This window comes from Leptonychotes weddellii, chromosome 10 (genome assembly GCF_054177405.1).
Source record: "Leptonychotes weddellii isolate Sample4059 chromosome 10, ASM5417740v2, whole genome shotgun sequence".
In the NCBI taxonomy this organism is placed as follows: Eukaryota; Metazoa; Chordata; class Mammalia; order Carnivora; family Phocidae; genus Leptonychotes; species Leptonychotes weddellii.
Window position 1 is genome coordinate 74418756 of NC_138378.1, and position 9572 is coordinate 74428327.

The following is a 9572-nucleotide window of genomic DNA, read 5'->3' on the forward strand; positions in this document are numbered from 1 at the left end:
TTTTTTTTTAAAGATTTTATTTATTTATTTGACAGAGAGAGAGATAGCGAGAGCAGGAACACAAGCAGGGGGAGTGGGAGAGGGAGAAGCAGGCTTCCCGCCGAGCAGGGAGCCCGATGTGGGACTCGATCCCAGGACCCTGGGATCATGACCTGAGCCGAAGGCAGACGCTTAACGACTGAGCCACCCAGGCGCCCAACAGATACAATTCTATTAAGATTTTCTACTACTTTTGTGTCAGTTTTAAGGTTTTTGTTTTTGAAGAAATTTTTCCATTTATTCTAAGGTGTAGAATTTATTGGCATAAAATTCTTCATAATATTCCCTTATTATCTTTTAACATCTGTAGGGTCTGTAATGATTTCAGTTCTTTTGTTACTGATATTGGTAATTGTGTTTTCTTTCTTCTAGAATGTTCCTTCAAAATGTGAATGCTGTATGTTCCACTGACTTCTTCCTACCTTATACAAAAGGCATAGCCAAAATGATCCATCACACCAGAACTCAGGAAAATGAATGTTGTCCAAAAACATCAAAATAAGCTGCACAGTTGCAGTAATCTTAAAATTCTTTCTTAAAATTGTTTTCAGAGCTAATGAGCTTCAGAAGAAAATTTGTCATAGAAAAGCTGTGTAATGCAATTTGTTCAAAGAAACCTTGGAGATGAAAAACTCAAGATGAGGAAGCAGACCCAGAGAGTTAAGTAACTTGCTCAATGCTATAAAGCTTGATGGCAAAGCTGAGTGACAGGGTTTCTTAAAATACTTTCTGATCTAATTTCTCTTCCTATGTTAGTTCCATGTGAACAGTTAGTACAGAAGCTTAGGCTAAGAGAGATTAGACACTGCTGTTCCTCAACCTGCATTTTCGGGCTAAGTGTGGAGGAAAGGGAATATAAGAATGTTCTCACTCCAGACATAAAAATCAAACCATATAATTCTGAGAGGCTCTCCAACTTATACATTACTGGTTTTCCTACTGAAGGTGTTTGTATTGATGTTGTTTTTCTCCTTTTGGTTTATCTACATTGTGGTTCTAATCAAAATAGGCAATAAGCTACTGGAAAAGCACATATTTATAAGATATATTTATAAGATCATAAAAACACGAGTTTTCTGTTATTAATAACCATGGCTTAAAAGTCACACCTTTTTTTTTTTAAACCTAAGCATACACTGTGTAGGTCAGTAATATATCTTACTCAAAAGATACAGCTCTTAAAGATTTCCATTGTTTTGTAAGTCAAATCCAACCCCAACCCATTACACATGATATTCTCCAGGTTTTCCTCTTATTTTTATCTGTTCCTATGTTCTGTTGCATTTAAACACTTAGTTGCACTTCAGTTTTGTACAACTCCCCATCCCAAACTCCCCCCAAAATATGGTATTTTCACAAAAGAATGCATATTTAAGAGTCTTCTTTTACTTTACAACACCAATTATTCAAGACTTATTTATGGCTGCTCCAGAGTTCAATCTGGTTTATCAATAATGTGACACTATATACTCAGGGTTTTTGTTTTTTTTTTTCTTATTGACCTGCCTTTTACATTAAGAAATTCTGGAAGGGAGGAAGGAAGGGAAGGAAGGTAGGTTCCAGCACAATTTATATAATGGCTTCTCTTTCTTCTTGAAGACATTTTTCACAGACAATTCTAGCTTCTTGCTTTAATTTGTACCAGTTGTTTTCTAGCTCACTGGCATAGCGGTTATCCTTTTCTCTAAGACACCTTTTCACTGGTGTCTTAGAGATCTGGTTTCTTGGATCTCATTTCATCTTCTTTAACTTCTATTTCATTTTTCTGGGTACATATTCAAGAACTTATGAAAGGTAAATTTACCAAGTCTTTAAATTTCTGAAAATGTCTTTAATTTGATCTCATACCTGAATAATCATTGCAACTGGTACCAAATTCTGGATTTAGGAATTCAGAACTTTGAATAAATTGCTCCACAGCTTTCTAGTATCTACTGCTGCTGCTACGAAATCCAATGCCAGCAGACTCCTATTCTTTTTAGGCAATTTTTTTCCCTGCCTAGCAGCTTTTAGGGTTTTCTGTCTACTTTTAGAATTTTAAAATTACAAAAGAAGTTGAGACTAAATGTTGATCCTTTTCCACCAAAACTTCTTGGTTATCACAATGCTCTTTCAATCAGAAGATTTGATTTTACTTATCTCCTACTATTTCACTGATTAGTTTTGCTTCTATTTTATCTATTACATCTCTTGAAATTTACTCTGGGCAGATGCTATTACTCGCTGTATTTGTGCCCCAAATCTTTCCTTTTTTGTATATTTTTCCTTACCCTTTGCTATAACATTCTGAAGGAGATCCAAGAATTCATTATACTTTTGCTAACTGGTTGGCTAGGCTTTTTCACCAGTTAAAGTAACTAACTTCTACATACCACTATAAAATTATTGAAAAAAAAAAAAAACTTTTTTTAAAAGATTTTACTTTTATTTATTTGACAGAGAGAGGGACAGCCAGAGAGGGAACACAAGCAGGGGGAGCAGGAGAGGGAGCCCTGATGCGGAGATCGATCCCAGAACCCTGGGATCATGACCTGAGCCAAAGGCAGACGCTTAATGACTGAGCCACCCAGGCGCACCAAAATTATTGAAATTATGGTAGACTATCACATTATATGTCATGCACTTCATTGTTAAAACCTCAAATTTGTAAGTGCTACCACACCAAAATTGGATAGTTAGCACCTCAGTTTTTCTTAACACTACCTGCCTAAAAACTTAAAATATTTAGAACCTAGCAGACAATCCAGGAATTTTTTTTAAGTTATCTATAACAAAAAACAAGGTGAACAACTCAAAACCCAGATGTTCAAGTCATACACTATGCTTTAGAAAACTTTTCATCTTTCTCTCCGTTATTCAGCTCTAAAGTTTTACTCAAAGAAAGCAGAATGTAAGTAATTCTCAGTGGACAGGCAAAATAAAGAGTTCAGGATCACTAAATTACTAAGTAAATGGTAAATCATGGCTGGTAGATTAACAAACATGAACTATGTGATACATTTATGAATATTTTAATCAAAATAACAAATGTAAAAGTCAATTTCAAAGTTAATGACAAAAAAGTTTTCTAATATTAAATAGTACAGTAGGAATAAAATGGTTTTTTAAAAAGATTTTACTTATTTGAGAGAGTGCATGTAAGAAAGGGGGTGCACAAGCATGAGGAGGGGGAGAGGGAGGTGGGGCAGAGGAGAAGCAGACTACCCGCTGAGCAGGGAGCACGACGCAGGGCTTGATTCCAGGAGCCTGGAATCATGAGCTGAGCCAAAGGCAGATGCTTACCTGAATGAGCCACCCAGGCACCCCTATAGGAATAAAATGTTGTTTGTTTGTTTGAAGATTTTATTTATCTGACAGAGAGAGACACAGTGAGAGAGGGAACACAAACAGGGGGAGTGGGAGAGGGAGAAGCAGGCCTCTTGTGGAGCAGAGAGCCCGATGTGGGGCTCGATCCCAGGACCCCGGGATCATGACCTGAGCCGAAGGCAGACGCTAACGACTGAGCCACCCAGGAGCCCCAGGAATAAAATGTTTTGAAACATTTTGACCTGTGCACATTCAAACTGAATTTTTATCGATATTAAAGAGGTTTCCTCCAAAGATTTCTGAGATGATGAATAAAGGTTTGAGAGTCAACCAGAACTCACTCTTTAGAACACACATTATTTAAAAATCAGTTAAGCACCTGACTCTTGATTTCAGCTCAGGTCATGATCTCAGGGTCATGAGATCGAACCCTTCATGGGGCTCTGTGTTTAGCAGGCAGTCTGCTTGAGATTCTCTCTCTCTCCCTCTGCCCCTCCCCCAACTCGTGGGTGCACTCTAAAGTAAATAAAATCTTTAAAAAAATGAATACTGAGGGGTGCCTGGGTGGCTCAAGTCATTAAGCATCTGCCTTTGGCTCAGGTCATGATCCCAGGGTCCTGTGATCAAGCCCCACATTGGGCTCCCTGCTCTGCGGGAGGCCTGCTTCTCCCTCTCCCACTCCCCTTGCTTGTGTTCCCTCTCTTGCTGTGTCTTTCTCTGTCAAATAAATAAATAAAATCTTTAAAAAAAAAAGAATACTGAATGGAATTAAGCTAGTCCATGTAAGGAAGGGAAAAGAGGAATGCAGAAATAAATTAAATTCACCTTAGATTAACTTTTTCTCTGAAAAAGTCTGTTTTCATAACAAAGAAAAACTAGATTCTAAAGAATATGAATACATAAACTTCCCTGCAACAATCTGATTAAAAGCAGAAATTAATAGCACAAAGTAGTCTCTACATTTTCAAGTCACCTGTAAATACTCAAACCAGAAGCAAAATTGCCTGAATATGAGACTGTTTACTCACAATGAGAGCAGTGTCCTAAAGGCTAATTAGGTCTTCAAGGTTTCTACAGATAGTTCTTTATGCAAAAGGACATGCCTTCAGAGTCGGCCAAGAAGTCACCTTCTAATGAAAGAAAATTGAGAAATGTTTTTAGATAAAAGATTTCTTGAGGTGCCTGGGTGGCTCAGTCGGTTGGGCGTTTGACTCTTGATTTCAGCTCAGGTCATGATCTTTGGGTCATGGAATAGAGCCCCGCATCAGACTCCACTCAGTGCAGAGTCTGTTTGGGATTCTCTCTCTCCCTCTCCCTTTGCCCCTCCCCCTGCTCATGCTCTATCTCTAAAATAAATAAAATCTAAAAAAAAAAAAAAATTTCTTTCATCTACATTCAGCCTACAAAATAAGCCAGACCTAAGTTTACCAATTTTATCAGAAACATTCAGAATTATACTGGTTTTATCATCAGTAAAAATTAGCTGAATCTGAGTTTCTACTCAAACTTCCAACTATTCCCCCATTTAGTCTCTGCTTCAACTATCTGAAGTAGTAACTTTTACTCAGCCACTTTTCCAAGTTATCATGCCAACTTACAACTAAGGTCTCAACTTTGAGCAAATCACCCCAGTAGAGTGTACATTTCCTAGTCCAGCCAGGTTAGCCAACAGACAACAAAGTCACAATGGCCTAGAATAATTTAACTCAATAAGAAGTGAACACTGAATTGAGAAACAAAAATATAAGAAGGAGGAAGAGGAGGAGAGGAGGAGGAGAATACCTATCTATGTATTGGACAAGTCCAGTTTTACCTAAAATCATTCTATAAACACAAATACAACATTTATCTTGTAAAACCTACTATAAGGAAGGTGATTAAAAATGTGACTCTGGAGCGTGACTACTTGAGATCAACTCATGGTTTTGTTACTTTACCTGCTGCTGTGTGGTCTGAAGCCTGTTACTGAAGTCCCTCTACCTCCTGTTTTCTCATCTATACAACAGGGAAAATAAACCTCTCATGAGGCTATAGTGAGGATTAAAAAGATTAATGTATGTGAATTGCTTAGAACAATGCCTGGCACATGTCAAATGCCATATAAGTATTTGTTGTGATTATTTATGAAAATAAATACCAATCACCATTGGTAACTACTGAGTTTTCCTAAAGGTACAGCCTTTTAAATTATCTAAATAGTTGTCTATTACTCCAGCTGTGAGCTCTTACTAGCTTATTCAGTCAACAGCTATTTATTCAGCATCTGCTTTATGCCAGGCATTGCACTTACGCTTCTACTGTCAATGCCTCAATTCCTTTATTGGTGAAAACTGCTTAAACAGCCTCTTATTATTATTAAAGCTTACTGTGTTGCATGCCATACTTAACTATAAACCAATTATTTCTCTTGATATTACTCTTTAGTTACTTCCCTCTCCCTTTTTCCATTCATTAAAAAAAAAATCTTTTAATAATGGAAAATTTCACATACAATAGTTTAATGAATCAAATAGTTTATTGAATCCCATATACCTATCATCCAGCTTCAACCAGCTTCAATTAACACATGAGAAATCTTAGTTTACTTATACACCCATTTCAATTATCTTACAACAAATTCCAGACATACCATTTCCTTGTAATTGATCAGTATTTATCTCTAAAATGTTCTTTTTAAAAACATCACAATAACATTACTTGAAAAAATATTTAATAAAGTAATAATTAACTCCCTGGTATTAAATAATCATGCTCCAATTTCCCCAACCATCACAAATGACTTTACAGGTTTTTTGAATCCATCAAATTTGGCAAACAGGCAATGTGTCAATAAAATGAGGGTGACCTTAATAGTAACAGTTTAATGACAGTAGTAAGAGATGAAAGCCAGAATGCAGCAGGCCAAGAAATGAGCAGAAATAAGGAAATAGAGAAAACTGCATATGCTCTTTTTTTGAGAAGCTCAAGTAGAAGAAAAAGTAAAAGGTACACACAGAATCAGAATCACAGCATAATTGGTTAGATGTGTAAACTGAAGAGAGATGAAGAGGCTGAAGACATCGAAGACATAGGAAAAAAACAACAGAAACAAAATAAGGTCCTAGAGATGAGACTGGATGAAGTTAAAAGCACAAGAGGCTGACCCTAAATAACGGAGCTATAACACAAACTCTTGACAGAAGCAGTTAGTAAAGTATGTATCGGACTGGGAAAATTAGCAGGCAGGGGTGGAAGGTGGAGGTGGGGACATGTGAAAGCTAACACTTAAAATGTTTCCAATCTTCTTAAGAATCAGGAGACAAAACACTGATTAAAAGCAGAGTACTGGAAAGGATTATGCAGGGAATTTGGAAAGAATGTTGAAGACCTGGATGGAATTTAAGAAGACTGAAAAAGTATATAAGCAAATGGGCCCAGCTGTATTCCAAGTTAATCAGCATTCAACTCTTACACAGCTTCCAAAACCATTTTCAAGCATCATCCCTTCCACAAAGCTTTTTTTTTTTTGGAGAGAGAATCTTAAAGTGGAACCAGGCAAGGGACTTGATCTCACTCTCAGGACCCTGAGATCATGACCTGAGCAGAGTCAGACGCTTAACTGACTGAGTCACCCAGGTGCCCTTCCATGAAGTTTTTCTTAATGTCCTTAACCAAAAGTAATTTTCCCTCCTTAGAACTTTTTTACTTCTCATAATGGTTTACTTGTACTGTAATAATTTCACCCAACAGCCAGACTGTAAGCACTTTGTGGGTGCTTACTTATCTGTGTATCACAGGGCCAAAGGCAGTACGTTACAGGATATAATTTAGATTCTTCTTACCTTTTTAAAAAGCACAATTTAAATACTAAAAGAACAAAACAGACAGTAACTACATGAAGAGTTAAGAAGACCACTCAAGGCAGGGACAATTATATAAAGCCTCATTAAGAACATAGAATTGAGGTGGGTCTTGGAGGGATGAGAAGGCATCACATCATTTTACCTGAACAAGGAAGTATAAACAGTGAAGTGCCTCAAGGATTAGTTTTAACATTCTTATCTATAATGGTAGCTATTCACAGATAACAATAAGCTCTTTCAATAATGAAGAGTTTTCTTAAATGAGCAAAAAAGTTTACTGCAACATGTGGGTGGGGGAAAAGTAGCGGTTTTAATGTGGACAGGTTCTTTGGGGAAATTCATCCAAATCATGTATAAAATTGGTAAAAGCACATTTTATTCTAGTGAACCAAATAGGGAACAGAGAAAAATCCAGATAAGATTCATAGCTGGTTGAACAATCACTGGCAAGTATAGATCTTTAGTAACAAGGCTCAACAGTTTCATAAAAGCATAAATGAAGTCGTAAGAAAGAAGACATAGTTCTAATGATAAAACTGAAAGGAGCAACTTTAATAGCGTATGAAATTTTAAATACCACACATTTAAAAAAAAAAATTGGTCTTTGCCATCCTGGATGTGTGTCCCCTTAGGGACCTCTTTGCATGGCAAAGAAACAAAAACTAACTTCCTAAAACCTCTTTCCTGTTGTAATCCCAATAGCCAAACCCAACTCTATTTGTAGTCTGAAGCCCAGCTAATTACAGATTTCCAGACCTTCTTTTTGCCCACTAGCAACTGGAGAAATAATTATGTCACATGCTCAAACCAAACACTAAGTGGCAAGGCACAATTTTAAACAGAATCCTTTCAATTCTAAAGAAACTATAAAACTGACACAGTAAACTTTGCCAGAGACAAGAATTATAGATCTAGATAACACCCGGGACACCAGTATGTAACTACTCTAATCTTGATCATATTTCAGAGGCAGGTTAGACACTGACAGAAGTGACAGTTCTCCAATCCAAAGGACCATGACAGTCTGTAACAGGATTTGGCAAACTTTTTCTGTAACAGGCTGGGTAGTAAATATTTTAGGCTTTGCATACTACATGGTCTTTGTTACAACTATTCAATTCTGCCACTGTCACATGAAAACAGCCGCAGGCAGTATATAAGCAAATGGGCCCAGCTGTATTCCAACAAAACTTTATTAACAAAAACTGCCGGTAGGCAGTAGTTTACCAACCCCTGGTCTACAGTGTCATATTCAGGTTTGATTTTTAGTCAATTCTAGCAATATGCTGATGTAACAATTTATCCTCACGTTTAAAATAGAAACATACACCTACATATAATCATAATTACACAAGAAACTCATTTTAAAAAGCCTGGGAGGAAACAGTAAAATAAAATGTAAACAGGAGATGGGATGGCAGAATTACAGGTAACTGGTCTTAGAGTATGACCATTTAAAAAAAATTTTTTTAATTGTAGGAAGTCACAAAATATAAGATAAAATGATTAATAAATAATTTCAGATTATAACTATTTTAAAGAAAATAAACAGGGTACTATTCATGATAAGAGAGAATCTAAGCAGAGTAGAGAGAGAGAACACATCTCCAAACAGGTGACATTTATGCTGACAGAATGACAACACAGTCAGTCAAATAAAGAGCTGACAGAACATCATTCTACCCAGGGCTCACAAGCAAACAAAGGTGTAGAAGAGAATGAAATTGACATGTGTTTTGGGAAAAGGAGACCAATGAAACATAAAGAGCCACTGGGAAAATGGTTTTAGTAAGACACTAAGGAAGTGACACTTCATCGCAAGGTAAGAAGTCTCCGAACAAGGAAGAGCCAGCTACATCAAACAGGGACAGAAAGGGCAAGAAGATTCAGAATGGTTCAGGGATTCTGGGACCTCATGATGGCAACTAAATTTACCAAAAGTCCCTATTCCAATTCTAAAGATCTCTCCTTTACCCAATTATTGCCCTTCCACACAAGAGACTTTATGATTTTTATTTAATCTCCCTCGTCCTCTGACTGATCCTTAAATCAAGAATGTCTAAAACTGTCATTTTCTTTCTTCATGTTCTCCAGTATGGTCAGAAATGACCAGACCACCCACACTTTTTATACTCCTCATTCCCCTGAAAAACATCTTTTGCAATAGCTACTTGGTCTACGGAAGTTTTGCCTTCAACAAACATTTTGTACCAAAGGATAAATAAACTAGCTGTTTACTTGAAACTTTATTAATCTGAAAAGCTTCTGTTGGGTTGCTCCACTGAGATTTGAGGGTTGATTTGTAACTACAGCATAGTGTAGATAATAAAGAACAGTTCTACTTAAAAAAATTTCCCTACTCTGATAACTTAAAAAGACTGTAAG

The 9572-nt window shown here is 36.7% G+C and overlaps 1 protein-coding gene across 1 annotated transcript in view; it reads right to left on the reverse strand.

The window, feature by feature from the left end:
• The window catches only part of PPP3R1 (protein phosphatase 3 regulatory subunit B, alpha), a 73172-nt gene that overhangs the window by 28749 nt on the left and 34851 nt on the right, over positions 1–9572 (reverse strand). The gene's annotated exons all lie outside the window — the stretch shown is intronic.